At 40.7% G+C, this 17071-nt stretch overlaps 1 protein-coding gene across 2 annotated transcripts in view; it reads right to left on the reverse strand.

Annotated features, from left to right (window-relative positions):
- LOC118782189 (tumor protein p53-inducible protein 11-like) overlaps positions 1-1474 on the reverse strand; it is a 46580-nt gene extending 45106 nt beyond the window's left edge. For both annotated transcript variants that reach the window (XM_036535487.1, XM_036535486.1), the window contains exon 1: positions 1376-1474. The gene's annotated coding sequence lies outside the window, so the exon portion shown is untranslated. The remainder of the gene's footprint in view (positions 1-1375) is intronic.
- Positions 1475-17071: the final 15597 nt, after the last annotated feature.

Here is a 17071-nt window from a genome sequence, read left to right on the forward strand (position 1 = left end):
TATTCACAGAAAGTAAGAGAGCTGACAACTGCTCAACCGTGACCCGTTCGTGACATTGGCTAAATGGATTCTGTAATAAAAAAAAGATAATGCTACAATGAAATGTAGACTCACAGATCATGCTAAACCTCACTTAGAAGCCTACGGATTGTGATAGAGGTTTTTCAGGGTTTCAATGAGACACTTTGGAACTGTGTCAGTGAAAGACCCTGCTTGGCTCTTGGACCCAGCAAAACTTCCGACTTTCTGTGCTTCGTCTCACTTTTAGGTTTTCTTGCTCAAGTTTTCATTTTTCACTATAGAGTAACAAATTTCCTTAGAAGTGAACTGCGATGGTCGCTCAAAAGTATAATCAAATATTGCATAACAAACAGAAATTTTAGGTTCCCCCATTAATTAAATAAGGTATTTCATTTGTCAATGCCATTTTTGTTTTCTATAACAGATATACAAATCTATCATCAAATTGGTTCCGCTATCAGTACAATATATACTATTAAAACAGCACGTTTTCAACACGTCTTGTTGGTTGTGCTGTAGCTGTTTATCGGTCCTTAAGCATAAACAGGAACAAACGGAAGGTAACTTTATCAGTAAATGGTGTCCTGTTATAACAAAATATTGTTGCTGGCAGAACTCTTGTTTTGTTTTTACCAAAAGCGACTACACGAGCACACGCAGATGGCATGAGTCCGTTTCTTAGTTGTGGCGAATTAAGAAGCCACGATTTTGATACGTTACTAAATTCTTTCTCTGCAGTACAAAACATTTGAATCAAATCAAATTTTCCTCAGCTTTTTGAGAGAACATAGGGCTATGTTTATTTTTAATTCCTAAGCATATAATTAACCAAGAGCGGATAGCATTTTTGTGTAGCCACTCCATTCAAGCCAATCATTTTGGTTTTTTTTTTTGTTTTTTTTCAGGTGTAAGCAGCATAAGTGCATTTTCTTCGGAATCCGTGGATTCTTTGAATTTGTTACACCAAGCGTACCTCGATAGATTAGAAGTCAGAAACAGACCTGCTCGAATAGTTCATAAAGAACAATACTACAAGAATATGCAGAAAATAGCGTGGAGTGGTCGAACGTGGTTATATATAATCTCTCAAACGATTTTACAGATTCAGTTTAGGTCTCAAAATTTTAACTTTATTATTGCTGTACCACACAACTGCATATTTCGCTGTATATGTATTAAATTAAAACAATAATAATAAAATAATATGGTTGAACAACAGGTAAAACTATTAGAAGTAGGATCGTAAGGCAAGATCAAACACACAAAACGATAAGTGATCCTCCAAACAGTCTTCTCTGATAAATGGCTAAACGCAACAAAATCAAAAGGCTATTACCAAGAAACTCTTACTTACAGGCTCAAAGCATACTATCCCAAGAAGGTATACTCTGATTTCTTCAACACGGCAGTTGAGCAGTACGCGGAAGCCTTGTGGTTTGTATATCTGCTGCGGTTTAAACACATCTGAGATCCGAGAGTGCCTTCGCGCTTACCGTAAAGCAAGAAATAGACAAGGAACCCGCGCACAGAAGCCTACCGTAGTGTACAAACTATACACCACCTCAAAAGAGTTCACGAAATGTGGGATGTTTTCATTAGTATGCACCCCCTCAAAATACGCTGGTCCATAAACTCATTTTTGATAAACGAAGAAAGTGTATAAAAATAATCTTTTGATAAATGAAATTGTAGTACATGTTTTGTAGGGGCTGGCATTGTTTTGAAAACTGATATTTGGTTTACATCAAGAGAAATCAGGAGAAATATCAAGAGAATGCATATCGAGAACAAATTAACAACGGACAGATCACTCCAGCAGAGTTCCTTTGATAATCCTCATTCATGTTAGCAGCTGCTGTGGGAACGCAGAAAATATTCCCATGCATACATGTTCTGGGTGTTATCCTGAAAATGCGAAAGGTGAGGCAAGATCGTACAACCCATATGCTTCTGTTAAAAGCCATAAGAAAGGCCAAAATTCTGATCCCTCTTACATTACATTATTGTCATTGACATTATTGTCATTTAGCAGACACTCTTATCCAGAGTGACCTACATAGGTTACAGTTTTATCCATTTATACAACTGAATATTTACTGAGGCAATTTTGGGATTAGTACCTTGCCCAAGGATGCAGCAGCAGTGATGCAGTAAGGAATCAAATCCGCAATGTTTCATCTACAAGCCCTTCTCCTTACAACTTTGCCACACTGCCTTGCACTTGATGAAAGAAATTCAAAATCCTATACTCTGTATTTTTTGGGGGCAAAAAAATGAACTTTGTGGCTGTGTCACAAATCTGATTACATTTAGAAGGTCTGTACCAGACAACATATTGTGAGCACACATCTATTTATATACAAGCAGCATGTTTTGTGCACCAGCAGCCACAGAGCTCAGAGAAGTCCCATGGACTGATTTAAAAGAGATCATGTTTAGAAATGAGTGCCAGACAGATGGGACAGATGTTCTAAAATATAGACTAATTCTATTCTATTATGTAGCATGATTTATTTTCACTCACAAACAAATTATAAAACACCATTCTCTTTGGCAGCTTCCTTTACCTTCAGTGACCATTCAGGTTCCTTGCAGTGGCTTTCTGCATAGTGAATCCTCTGGCATCCTGTATGTCAATAAAATCTTTAAAATTTTTTGATTGACATAAAATGCCAGTTAGTTTGCATTTAGAGCCTGTGTTTGTGTCTAGAAAGATGTTTCAGCTAAAAGGGGACAGCAAATCTGTGTTTGTTATCAACACCAACAGTCATATATTTTGGATTACTCTCCCAAAAATACCATCCTACACTCTCCTTGACTGAGACACTAATGATTTCCCAACATCTTTTTGACGTCAAAAATGAAATTAATTTCTGACCTGTAAACCTATGCCAGATACCCTTGTTCAAGCCTTCAGAGAGATCAAAACGGAACAAAATTAATAATCAGACCTTAAATGAAGCGGATGAAAGTGATATCTCTTTTGTTTTTGTTTTTCCTGGAAAACTGAGCCACAGACAAGGCAATCTGCTGGTCTTAGTATGCTCTTATATGGAGTATTTTGGGGGCAATGGAGATGATCTGCTCCTGACAGAGCTAAGAGCCAAGGGGAGTGGGGAACTCACCCTTTCACACACCACTTTGTCCCATTAAAAGCTCCCTGCAGCCCCACTGCTCTAATTGCATCAGCCCTCTGACAGCTGGCTATGTTTGTTTGTTGTTTTGCCCTATGGAAGAGGAAGCTGCCCTGAGTCCTGCAGAGCTTGGGGCAACCCTCCTCCCCAATGTGTGTCTCTATTTATTTTACTTTTTGAAGAGGATGTGAATTAGCACAAAGCTTACTGACAAGATTGTTGCTTACATTGTATAGATACAGCACAGGACTGAATTGGCACAGGACTGGATGTCAGGGATGCAACCTATCGTGCTGACACCCACACAAATGCACTTGCATGCATGCACATATGTACACACTCACACACAGATGCACGTGCATGTATACACACATGCGCACACACACACACACACACACACACACACACACACAGAGCACAAACACAAAATCTTTCTTACATGCATGCACATTTGCACACATATGCACACATGTACAGTTCCACAGGCATGCATGTGTGCAAACACACACTCCCATGCAAATGAATACATGCACACGCACACACACACACACACACACACACACACACATGCAGCAGTCTTTCTGCAAGAAGCTTGTGCTAATTCTGCTTCCAAACTAAATAGACCGGAAACAAGGACCATACATATTAGGCAGGCTCATATTTAATTCAAACCATGTACACACAGAGGACATTTGGAACTCATGCAAATGTATGCACCACAACATAGTTATTCAGTATGGACTGAGTAATACGAAGAGGCAGGTCTGCCAAAACCCTCCCCCCATTACTAACAAAATTAATCTAATAGAGATCTCAATTATTGTTTTTAGGCATGTGATTTGACAGCAGGAGAACAGAGAGGAGAAGAGGAGTGTGTGGAGGCTATTATGGTATGTCTAAAGCAAACACACATGCTGTGCTCTGAATTCTTTTCTCTCAGCAGGTATGAGGTCATATGATTGGACAGTATCTTATAGTTTAACAGCTTTAGAGGTCTAGAGTGCAATTCCTCCAATACATTCCCTTTCAATCAAAGCTCACAGCTGAAATCCTTTCACACCACAAACTCCCTTTCACACCAACAGACACATCAATTGACAGCAGAAATGAAACTTGGCTCTCACAGTTTACCTCACATGCCACAATAGAACACCACCTATAGATTTAATCAACATTACTCCTTAACACCGATTTACAAATAAATGCAAATGTTACTATAATTCAATACAAACACATTTTCACATTTTTTTATGTTATGTTTGTGATTTCTGAACCAGCCAACCTATGTTTGTGAAGAAAAAAACAACACTCGCATTTGACTGTGTATCAATGTTAAAAGGACAAATGTTGGCTGAATCCATGGTCCAGCCCCATCGTAGAGGCAGGGGAACAGAGTGCAATGTGGGTGTGCAGGCATGGTGTGAATCTCACACAGCATGGAGCTTCAGCCATGTTCTCTGTCTTCACATTCCCCTTCAGGGTTTGCCAGTGTGCATGCACACAGCCAGACCTTTCCCCTTTCATTTATTTCACAAGCCCTTGACTGACACGCCTCCCTCCATTCCTGACCGCTCGCAACACTGGCAAGACTATAGACATGTTCTAGCCCTTACAACCCAAGGCAATTTTCCACACGAGCATGAGACACACATGTGCTTTTTCATGCAGCCAATCTCCAGGGTTTCTGAGGGGAAAGACTTACTTTTGCCATCTTTATTTCTCAGAGCGGGTCACTCAGCTGTGTGGGACTGCATATTGTCAGGGAGATGGGGCTACACAACACTCTTCACAGCAGTATAGGCCCATCTCTCTCATGATGGCTGTCACAGATGTGTGTCAACAAAGTGAACAAAACAGGGATGTGAACAACAGCATAATCTAAGGCACAGGTTCCTCCGTCATCACTCGTTTGCGGAGTCAAGTGTGCTTAAAGTGTTTTAGCAACCATGGGCCTGACTGAGGTGCTTCATTACAGTGGGAATTGTCCCAAACAGAAACTCTCCATGCCAATTTAACATTTTATTACACTTTTTCCAGTGCTTTCCAGACACTACAGTGCAGTAGATGTTTCTGTGCCAGGGTGCTGGCTGCCCCCCAAGCCCAGAGATGCTCAGTGATGGCTGTAATCGCATCATCGGCCCTCTGCCTAAACATGCCCTAAATGACCATTTGATGTCACGCGCAGTGAAATACATCACACTGTGTTCGTGCCAGTGAAACATTGGCCTATGTGGTGCACATTCAGCTACATGAAAGCATTATGCACATACATATTACAAGTCTCACCCACAAGAAATTAAAGTGATGATCAAAAATTATGCCACTGTTATAATGCATGAAAATACTTATGGGAATATTTGTGAAAGATATGGCATCTTTCCATTATTTCAGAAAACAGAACATATTTTCTGTGTGAGTGTTTTTTATCTCTTGGAGGTATTTGGTCTTCCAAAGGAGGAGGTTTTGCAAAAGGTTGACATTATCTATCCTCTTTTGGGATGACCCAGATTGTATAGATTGGGTTGTCGAAGAAAAATTAGAGTTCTTTGGTCGTCTGCTAAAGCGGCAGGGCTCTGTGGAGGATGGAATGAATGGTCAGAGCTGCTATATCACTGGTTACACCCCCTCTTCTATCCCTGCAGAGTGTTCCATATCACTTATCAGCACTTGGTCTCACTCACCATCGCATGCTGACAGACATTGTTAATGACATCCACTTCTATGCCCAAGGCTTTATTTAATTTTTATACCTGCAAAACTTCTCGGAGAGCCAGAGGGGATATATAGGTTGTGATACTTGAAGTGTGACATCAGTGTCCCTTCCTACGAATAATATTCCTGGGGCATTTATAGGTACAGGAGCAAGCAGTGCAGCCAATTTACCACATGTAAGTGAATATTTAAATGCCTGCTGCCAGGAAAGTATCAAACACCTCTGTGAAATTCAGACACATTGGGTTGCAACTGTGTGGACTAAAAATAAATACTTAATTCATTATCGGCTTTCCTAAGAGAAACAATGGGTCTTTTGTTGCTGGAATAATTTAATTTCCTTCTTTCTTCTGTGAAACACAAAGTGGCTCTCTTGAAATAGGGTAGTTTGTATTAAAAAGTGATTAAAATGAACTGCTAATCCATCTTTACAAAGTCCTGTAGATGAGCAAAATGCATTAGTCCATGTCCCCGGTGTCTTAGGCAGCCTTCATTCTCACAGCTGTTTCATCAGATTGCTTTATATCTCTGCAAAATGCATGAATCATCATTAAACTTTCATGAGTTGCTAAATAAGCCTGGGGAGCCGTAAAAAATTATTTTATGAAGATCAAAGAAATACAAGGCAATGAAAAAAACAAAAGCCATTCAACCAAATTTGTATTCTCCTCAGACAGAGAAGCTAGCAGTAATTGAAACACTGTTATGGCACAAATATGGTTGTGTTTTCATTCAGTAAAAACCATAAACACCGTGTGAAAATGTATACGTATGTGGGCATGGGGGACATTGCAGTCCAAAAAATTAAGTCTATAATGATAACAGATCAGCTGTGTGTGTGTTGAAGTGAGTTAATTGTCCTCATGACAGGGAGGGGTCTTGGTCCTTTGAGTTTTTCTGTGATCGTTCACACTGCAGCAAAATAGAGTGCTGTCATTCACGGATCTTTCATAGCAACATCTAAATGTGTTTCTAAAGGGAGCTATGCAAGGGAACTTGTTTTCACTTGCTGAGCAATCTGTTCAGGGCTGAAAACGAGAAATTCAGTAATTCAGTTGAAATTAACTGGAGTTGTCAAGCAATGGTTCCCCAAATGTTTCTAGCATGCAATTTGAAAGTTTGATGCAACTAAACTTATTGTGCTGAAATCCTGTGATGCTCTCACCTGCTGTTTCCACCCTCTGTTTTTCCAGTTGCCTGTGGGGAACCAAACAAATGACAGAGGGTAAAACTGAAGACTGCACTATCTGCATGGACCATTCCTCTGGAATTCCACTGAATTTGTGAACAAAAAAATCAACCTGGCTGTTCTCTGGGAAATTATCATTAATTTACCTTACAATTAACATTTGGCACTAATATCTAATTTCAGCCTCCAATTAATCTAAGGTTACCTTGAAAAAAGAAAACTCCAAAAAAGGAACTCTAATGGAAATTGGACTTATCAAGCTCACCCAAATAAATGGGTTTTTTTGAACGCTGATTTGCATAAAAAGTTTTGGTATGCACAATCAGACAACTACCCTGGGATATACAGTATCTGCTCACATTATGACCACAGGAAGCCTTTAAGCCATTTGAAACTCAAAAAAATGTTGAGTTTCAAATAAACTCTTTTTTATGATAGAGGGGTGATATAAAATTGGATGAATTAACGATTACATTGCATTGCATTGCATTATGTGAGAATTGGCCATTACACCTTTTTTACATTGTTTAAATGATTATATAAATCTCTGTTCTGTAATATACATATGCAGCAGGTATACCATAAACTCAGTTGTGGATATTCTTTGAAATTCTCTTTGTGGGGTGTGAAAAACATCCAGACAGTGTACACCTCAAAGGAAATGAAACAGGCCCTCCAGATAAAAGAGTAAGAGATGAGTTGCAGTTCTGGGTCTTAGTCAACCATTTCAGATGAACAGGGCTGCCACATCATCTGAAAAATTCAGCCAAGGAGCCCTGTGATACTGCATTTCACCTGTGACACGTTCATTAGCACTTTTTTTTTTAATGTGAGACGTTTCTGACAGTAATCTTCCTCAGAAAAGTCAAGAATAATAATGATAAGTTAAGAACTAAGTGCATCTACAAAGTGCATCTGGTTCAGATTCAGGACAGAACAATACAGTATATACTGGCTCTGCCCAGAGAGCCCCTTGCATCTAATCATTTCTGTCAACATACGTGACGTATTTCTGACTAGTCTCCAAATTCAGTTAGGGTTGTGGCTTGGCTTAGAGGTGCCACATCCATGGACAGGCTCACTTCTGTTATTTGGGCAGATCTGCCTGTAGTCTGTAGTCAGCTCCCTCTCACAATCCCTTTTGCCGTTAGACTCACATGACACAGATAAGCAATTTCCTTGAACCAATTGCTGTGGAATTGAAAAAACACACTGAAAAGACAGTACATTTAACTCCATTTTCTGCATACACAAGAGGACCACTGTAAAAAAAGGCTCATCATTAAACAATGATACTTTAATCAAGCATGGGGTAAGAGGGAGGGTAAACCACCTTCATAAATGAGTGGGATGCAGTCTACATAACCCACAGCCGAATAGCTCCCTCTCACATAGATCAGAGCTCAGAGACAGCTGCAGCGTTACAAGCCCACACTTAGTGCCATTTTTGTTAATTTAGTCTCTTAACGGAAGTCATTGATTCGTACAATGCTTCCTGCCAGCGGGCGAGTCATTAAATTGACAAGAACAAAAGAGGACTGAGTGTCCCATTAATCACCACAGGGATGCAGTGCTCCGCCCTGTGCTCCTCGCATAAGTTTACTTTTGGTTTTGAGCGGCACTTTTACCTCCAGAACAGTTAACCCAAGAGCACTTGTTTTTTCAAAGTTTTTTTTTTTTAGTTTTAAAACACATCTAAGGTGTTTCTGTAACAAAAAGCACATTTTTAAAATTTTTTTGTTTAGCTGAACAGAACAAGCATTTATAAATCAACCTTTTTTAAGCATCACTTACTGTGTGCATGGCATGTTCAACCTGGTCCTAGATCTCCCAAGGGTCACTTCTGAATACTTTATGAATTTTTTCCATAAAGTTTTAAACATTCTGCAAGCTCCAGCTAGGTAACTCATACATGTCATATGTCAAATGACAGCCTTTGTTGCATTTAACATTTGTGAAGCCCTGCAATAACGTCTTTGTACTGCAGTCTCTATTTACTTGACAAAAGACAGACAGAAGAGGCAGGGCAAAGTGAATCTGACATCAAAACGGCCCCAGTCCCAAGGCAGTGTCGCAGCTCTGCCGCAGTGGACATGAACATTGTAAGTGAACCTTGTAACCTGAGTAACTATACTTGCCATGTTACAGAGTCTGCATTGATTATTAATAAGCTTTGATATCACAGTTAATGGCATGTCATTTATGCTATGCTATGGGCTACCATTACAAGTAACAAACACGTCAAAATATCTGTATCATCTATTTCGTAATCAGGGAAATCAGGATCTGTGATGTCATTCAAATGGAATATATTTCACATGACTGATAATACTCAATTCTGATATTACAAAATTTAGTCAATGACCATATTGTGTCCTTCCCTGAGAATGTTTATTGGCATCCTATATTAGTCTCAATAATACTACACAGTGAATACAACCTACGAACAGATTTAGTGCCAATGTACTGCTTCTAGCTTATAAACCTTGCAAACCAGAGAATTTCCTGTTTTTTACATTTACATTTATTCATTTAGCAGACGCTTTTATCCAAAGCGACTTACATAGGTTACAGTTCTTTACAATGTCATCCATTTATACAGCTGGATATTTACTGAGGCAATTGTGGGTTAAGTACCTTGCCCAAGGGTACAGCAGCAGTGTCCCAGCGGGGATCGAACCGGCAACCTTTCGGTTACGAGTCCTGCTCCTTAACCACTATGCTACACTGCCGCCCTGAACCTCTTCTTTTTAAACATATTTATACTATTGGTGTCAGTACTTTGGCCCCCTAGCTGTTGTTTTGGTGTTTCTCTCTGTCTGTCAGTGTCGTCCATGTGCTTTTGTTTACAGTTCCCATGTGTTCCAGCCCTGCCCTGCTCTCAGCCCTGTCCCCGCCCACCTGATTTCCTGATCGCCTCCACCTGCCTGCCTGCTCACCTGCATCCCATCTCCTCATCAGCCCAGCCCTTTATATACTCTGCTTGTCTCCGTCTTGTTGCCAGCTCGTCTCAGTGTTTTCTCTGTTGTGTTCCCCAAAAAAAAATCAAGGTACGGGCAGGCCTGCCATATGGCAAGTCAGCACTGAAATATCTTGGGAACATTAATGACAGCAATAAGGGCTCAGTCCACTCAGAGAGCAGTTTCATGGACCACACCAGCTGAGAGTGACCACACCAGCACCTATCAGTCCCCAGCCACACCCCAGGGTTACCACTCTCAGCCAGTGCATCAAAAAGAGCTCATAACTGGTGTCATACACTAAAGATAGTCTGGAAAAAAGCAGCCTGAGGCCTCCATCTCAGCATAAACTGAGACTCTATTCTTTTTCTCAGTGTGGGCCTTGCTGCAATGATAAGAGATGGGCAAATGCAAATGAGGGCCCCGAAAAAGCATGTCAGGTTAATTCTGATGTCAATATCTTCAGTTTGAGATGCAGCCCACTTCAGTAACCTGGCGCACTCAGGGCACAGTGAGAGGAGAGGACAGGAGAGAACAGGGCATGGCAGGAGGAAACAGCAGAGGCTCCAATCTAAAACAATTTTGAAAAGCTATATAAAGATGTGAGGCGTTATGGGGGGATTTCATTAAAATAAGCACGACACAAAAAGTTTAAGTCATGCTGTTCACTGAAATCATACAACAGTATATGTGGATTAAAACAAATATATAAAAAAGGCAAGTTCACTTCTGACCTCAGCAAAATATGTACTTAATTAAACATTTTTATAAGTGATAATTATTCAAAATTATTCACTCAGAGTATCTAAAGATCATTAAATCCACACATGCATTGTTCCTGTGTGCATGTCATTCTGGAATCCCACATATTCATGTTAATCCTTTCTGTCATCATCAAGGTAGACAAAACATGGTAAACGCAGACAAACTGAGGCTGTTAGATGAAAGTCACTGTGTGCCGCAAACAGTAAGGGTACGATGTGTACCACATGTCTTTATTCTGAAGCCAGGTTTCCCTCTTCACAGACAGGCTAGCTGTAAGGCACCCTGATGTTTCCCCACGGAGAATCCTATTGAAATTCCAAGATGCATAGAAATGCCAAGGGGTCGCCTCTGCACGGTCCCTCCTGCGCACTCTCGAGGTCGAGGGAAGATCCTGTCAGAGAGTTGAGTGTAAATGCCAAGCCCTGACTATTTTCAGCAGAACTCTTTTTCACAGCAGACATTTTAAAGTCAGGAAAAAGCTGGAGGCTTTTGTAAACACTGGCAGACTGAATGCAGATGCAGACCTGTGTTTAATAGTCTCAAAGAACTTAAAAGGGCTGTCTTCTTTGATGACACACAGGCTTTTATGACGGGTCATCATTTTAGGCTCTTTTTCCTCTGATGGCTTCTCCCCTGAAAGTTTATTTCACATTCCTTGTCCTGCCAGGGTTATATTTCCTTCACAGAGAAAGTTCTCGTTGGATGAATTTCAAGCATGGTTTCTGATATTGCATTCCTCAGGAAACATCTGGCACAACTCAGGCTCGACTTTCAAATCCCATCTCTTTCTTCTTTCCTCTGTACATTTTCCACAACAATCACAGCTAAAATCACCTTTAGAGAGGTGTGAAAACTAGAGATAGTGCTAAAGGTAGCTTTAGTATCGCTGTAAAATTAAAATAAAAGACACTGGTACAAACCGTATAGCCCTTACTTATGTGTCTTTGCCTCATTGCTCATTTCAGAATAAGTCTCACTTATTCACAGTCTGGGATTCTGGGATGTAGGATGTGGTGCACAGAGCTGGCAGAACACAGGACCTTCCTAGACAAGTAAGTTGCAGCCATAGCAGTGACAATGGAGAGAGAGAGACACATGCAGACACAGTCATGCCCCAGTAGGAAGGAAGGGATTTGACCCTTGAGTGAGGGCCACCAGAGGAGGGGTCACCTCTTGAAACTCTGCCTCTGCCCCTCTAACAAATGTTCCCTCTGAGAAGGGCTGCATACACAGAACACCTATCTACCATCACTGCACTTTCCTGATTTTAATACAAATGGAGTACCCTACAAACTAGGGATGATGAAAGGCAACACATTAAAGGTGCATTTCATAAGTAAAATCATGGCAGGGGGGAAATCATACATTAGGTGTGTACTGAGTGGCAGAATTCATACATCTACATTGATGCATGTTTTCAGGCAAAAACGGTGCTCTTAATGAATCCATTCCCAGCCACCACTCTCCTGCATGATTCTCTCAGCTGGTCCCTGGGTAATGTCCCCCACAGCACCTTAGTTGCTTCTCATTTTCTTACACAGAAGGGTGGGGGCTCTGCTTGATCCCAGCTAACTGTGCTTGTAAATAATTGCTGTATTTAAAATGTGTTTCTGGGATGTAATCCATCTAGGAGCTGGGGTACCTCTGATTACAGAACTCGATATCTAAACACAGAGGATCCAGGCACTCACTTAAAAGAGCGCTGCTTTCTGAGACGAGGAATAAGAAAAACAGGAGGTCGAAGACATGGAAGTGGCACTTAAAACTAGTACATTGATAAAGCACAGTGTTTTTTTGGCTGTTCCTCAGCAGGCAGACCTTGGGAGGTATGTGGGCATGTCTCTGGGTTACCCATTCTCTTAAAAAGGGCAGAGAGTGGCGTGATCTTCCCGTGGGATGTGCCTGCAGAGTGTGAGAGATGCCAGAGCTGAGGGCAGGACCTTGACAGCAAGCAGAGAGGGCAACAAATAAAACTCACACTGCCTCCCCCGAGCTTACCCGCCTTGGCAACCTGCCATGACCCATCCAAACAGCAGTAAAAAGGCACCTCTATGTACTAGGGGTTAGTGCAGTTTGTAGGGCCGGGGCCAATAATGACTTAGCAAGTGCAAATCAATAATACAACTGTCTCAAAGTGACTCCTGTACACCACAGAATCAAAAATGTTGCAATACCAACATTGGTACAGAGCTACACTGAGATTGGAAGTCCATTCTAAGCTGATAATCAGTCACTGCAGCAAACAGATTAAATTTGTGATCACGTGTGGGAATTTTCAGGAGCTTTCATTACAAAAAAACTAGCTTCAGTCAAATTTTTTTTGTAATGTTTTGTTAGCAAAAGCTAACATATCGCCCACTTCAAGCAAAATACAAAACAGTGGCTGCAAATTACTGCCTGGAAGTCAGAAACACGGACTTAATCCTTCAAGACAAACTACCTGAGGTCCTTGGGTTATAAGTTTAAAATCAATAAATGCAAAACATTGACACAATTCCACTGCTCACCTTTCCAATGCCGCCACAGTGCAAGGTGACACGTTAGTGACACAAACCTGAGTGCCATATTGTTCACACACTCACACTTGGTACAGATCCAACTCATCAGATTCAGCTTACTACTGTATAAGAGCATCACATTCAAACAAAAGGAGGGGAAAAGGAATGATAACCTTCACAATGAGCAAGAATGTTAAGCCTAACTGTTGCCATCTCAGGGTTAGGAATTGGTTAGGAAGGTGTTCTTGGTGAAGGATGTGCAGGGCGCAACCAAGGACACCGCCTGCGATCAACAAGGAGAACCAGGCACCCATTGTGTTTCAAGGGCAACCTGCTCTCTGCCTTTGAATAACCTCTCATGATACTGAGAACTGCAACCATGTTGCTGATCCAGGTCCCCCCCCCCCTGCCCCACTGCCCCCACGCAACCCTAATGACCCTGATGAGCTGCAATGACGTTATCAGGCGCTGAGAGGAAATGAGAAAGAGGAAACTGACAGGAAGGTGGTGGTGTTGGAGCAGAGAGCATCGGTGGGGGCTCCTCGACCTTGGAAGTGGAGTCCTCTACCCGTGAAAAAAAAAACAGAAGAAGAGAGGTAGTGTAATAAAAGTTCTTCTCAGTTTCGAGGATGCTATTAAAAGCAGGGGAGGCTAGTGGCAGCTCTGAGACACTCAAACACATCAATCTATGAATGATCCCTGGCCCATTACTCAAGACATCACTCTCCTAATTCCATTAATAAATTGAAGTGGCTTGCCTTTATGCTCCCAATGGCAGACACTTGGCAGCTTTTGTTCTGTTCCCATTGCTTTTTGACAGGTAGAGAGGTATGAAACTGTAATGATACAGTAGACATAAAATCATTGTAGACTGGTTAATAATTATAATGTATTGCATTTTTACAGCACTTTTCTTCCAACATGCACAGACCGCTTTGCATAAATGCCATTGACACCACATAGACCCAGTCTGGAATGCTTGGATCACCACACATTGGTCAGGGTGAGGTGGCAAGGAATAATTTAGCCAATTAAACTGAGGAGGCCTGACCAAAACAGAGAGATGTGAAAATAAGTCAGGACACTGGGGTAATCAACCATTCACTTTTCAAAGTGTACCATGGGATCATTAATGAGAGCAGGCAGTCCCATAATGACCAACAGCACAGCAACAAAATTGAGGTATCCCATCCAGTCACAACAGCACTTCCAGCCAACGTGAATGTATGCTTTCCACAATCCAATCAGAATGTGAATATTCAGTGAATTAATGAGAAGCAATCAACGAGAATGGGAAGCAGCCTTCAATCAACCAGGGAACAGAACAGACATCAATATGGACAGATGAAGCCCCATGAAGCAGGTGAAAGACATGTTTAATCACAAACAGGAACAGGTGTTCAAACAGCCAATGGGGAACTAGGTTGAGTCAACCAACAGGAAGAAATGTAAAGCAGCTGATAGGATAGGAAACAGTTAAACAGAAACAGCTAGTGTATTAGAAAATAGTGTTAAAATATAAAACTAGAGCCTTTCAATGCAGAAATATTTGAAAGGAATAAATTAGCAGGAGAAACCAGAAAGCATGGAGAGTAAGTCACTGGACTGAAACAACAGAACCATTTATAACCAAAGGAGACTCAGGATCAGTATCCTGCCTATCACATAGTTCACATTTTTCCACATGTTCCTATATCATTGTATAAAATCACCACGCCACCAAGGTCATTTCAGCCATTCCGTTTCCTTGGAAACCCAAAAAAACCACCTATGTGGCAGACTTTCACTGATGAGAAAGCTTGATATTATCAGACTGAAGGGAATAAATGAAAGAATGTAAAGGATACTTGCATGGTACCAGATCTCCTGTCCTGTTACACTGACACATAATGTGCCTGAGAATTGCATTAAAGCAATCGCTAACATTAATCCTTCTGTGTGCGCTACAGTGCTGAAAATAAAAACAAATGAGAATAGAGGAGCAGGTAAGAAGAGTTGCCAAGCAATAGCCTTCCAGACATTGAACGTCTAACTAAGTGCTTTTAAATAGGCTCAGGGAGAAACAGAACAGAGGAATTACTACCCGTAGAATTATGGATTATTATCAGCATGTAGGCTGTAAAAGAAATTTAAAGTAGGGGATTTGTGTGGTGGATTCCCACAGATGTAGTTTTTTTAATCAACAAATGATGGTAAAACTATCAAACATTACACACTCAGTCAAAGTTTCTCATTAAAACCTTTTTTTATTTGCAGCAAAAGAATGACCTCACTTTCTCTTTCTCTCTGTCTTTCTCTGTGTTCCTCTCTGTCTCTCTCTATGGATGTGTGAATGTGTGTGTGTGTGTATATATATATATATATGTGTGTGTGTGTGTGTAGACATTTGTAGACATAGATATAGACAGATATCAATACACATATATAAATATGTATACATATTTATTTATAAAAGAAGATGTACACAATTCCTAGTCGGTGGGAAGATCTGTATGAAAACAAGAAAATACAAAATTCAGAAAACATGACAGAAATTACATACCATCTTACAATACAGTCGTCTGTTGTTTAACGAAGTTGAAAGAATGAATAATGGACAGTTATAGATAGTAGAGCTGTAGATGCAGAAACAGCAATAACACTGAAATTCAAAGCATTATCAGGTGCCTCAGTGATCTTGACACCAACAGTTTGACCTTCATCAAATAAGTGTCTCCCCAGAAACAAATGAATTGCAAATGCTCCCAGGATAATGAGATTTCATTTTCAGAGAGGGGGAATTAGTTACCTCTTAGATGCTCAAGTGGCACCTCATTGAGCTGCTCTGTTCCCCTGCATTTCCTGCCTTTATTAGGTGAGCTTGGCAGGTTGAAGTGGCCACAGAGCAATGGGGCTCATGCCCCTGGGCCATCAGTGTGTACTGTACATTCTGTCCCACAGAAAGAATGATGCACGCACTCCAAAAACCATGCCGAAAATGTTGCTGTGAGTCCCATGGTGTTGTCTAGGACACAGACTACTGTGCTGGTCCATCCAATTAAGTTCCTTCATGTCATTCCAGGAAGTCACTTTTGCATGCTCACTAGAGTCATTTGAAGGAAGGAGCCAGCTCTTTAGAGTCAAGAGCTTTGACCCTCGCAATTTCACAGTCCCTCCCCAATCCAGCCTTGCTCCTTTCAGTGACAGTCACAGCTGTTTGATCTGTAGAAGAGTGGTGTTTGAGATGTCTGAGCTGTGGAGGAGTGACGTTTGAGGTGTACAGGAGTATCCACTGCTCCACTTGTTGTTGTTTTGGTTCTGTAAAGACATAGTGACTCTCTTTTGTCATTAAAGCTTGAGCTGCTAAGCAATAGAGTTTCTGAAATTATGCAATAATGTACTGGAGCATTTAGCCAAGATAGAATATAATTATTAATTATTTCCTGTTTTCATATTCTAAAATGTAATCATTTGTTACATTTTTGTTTTATTTGCTGTACAACTGTAGTTGTGCCTTTAAGTTCTCATTAGCTATGATTTCATGTACAAAGCAGATCAGACTTTCATGCTTGATCTTTTCCTTCTAGGCCTGTGGGTCCTGAGAGACTGTCCAAAAGTCTTATTGCCTTACGGATACAGGTATAATTTCAGTTTCCTAGCAGTTTTTTACTGATCTCACAGTATGTAATAGAGATTTTTCCTTTTCACTATTCCACTTTTGCACAGATATCCCCAACACACTGGAGTTGCGTTGTAATTTTTTTTTTTTCACTTTTGACATTTCAAAATTGGTTTTGTTTATGAAAAGTATCA

Source organism: Megalops cyprinoides, chromosome 8 (assembly GCF_013368585.1).
Source record: "Megalops cyprinoides isolate fMegCyp1 chromosome 8, fMegCyp1.pri, whole genome shotgun sequence".
Taxonomy (NCBI): Eukaryota; Metazoa; Chordata; class Actinopteri; order Elopiformes; family Megalopidae; genus Megalops; species Megalops cyprinoides.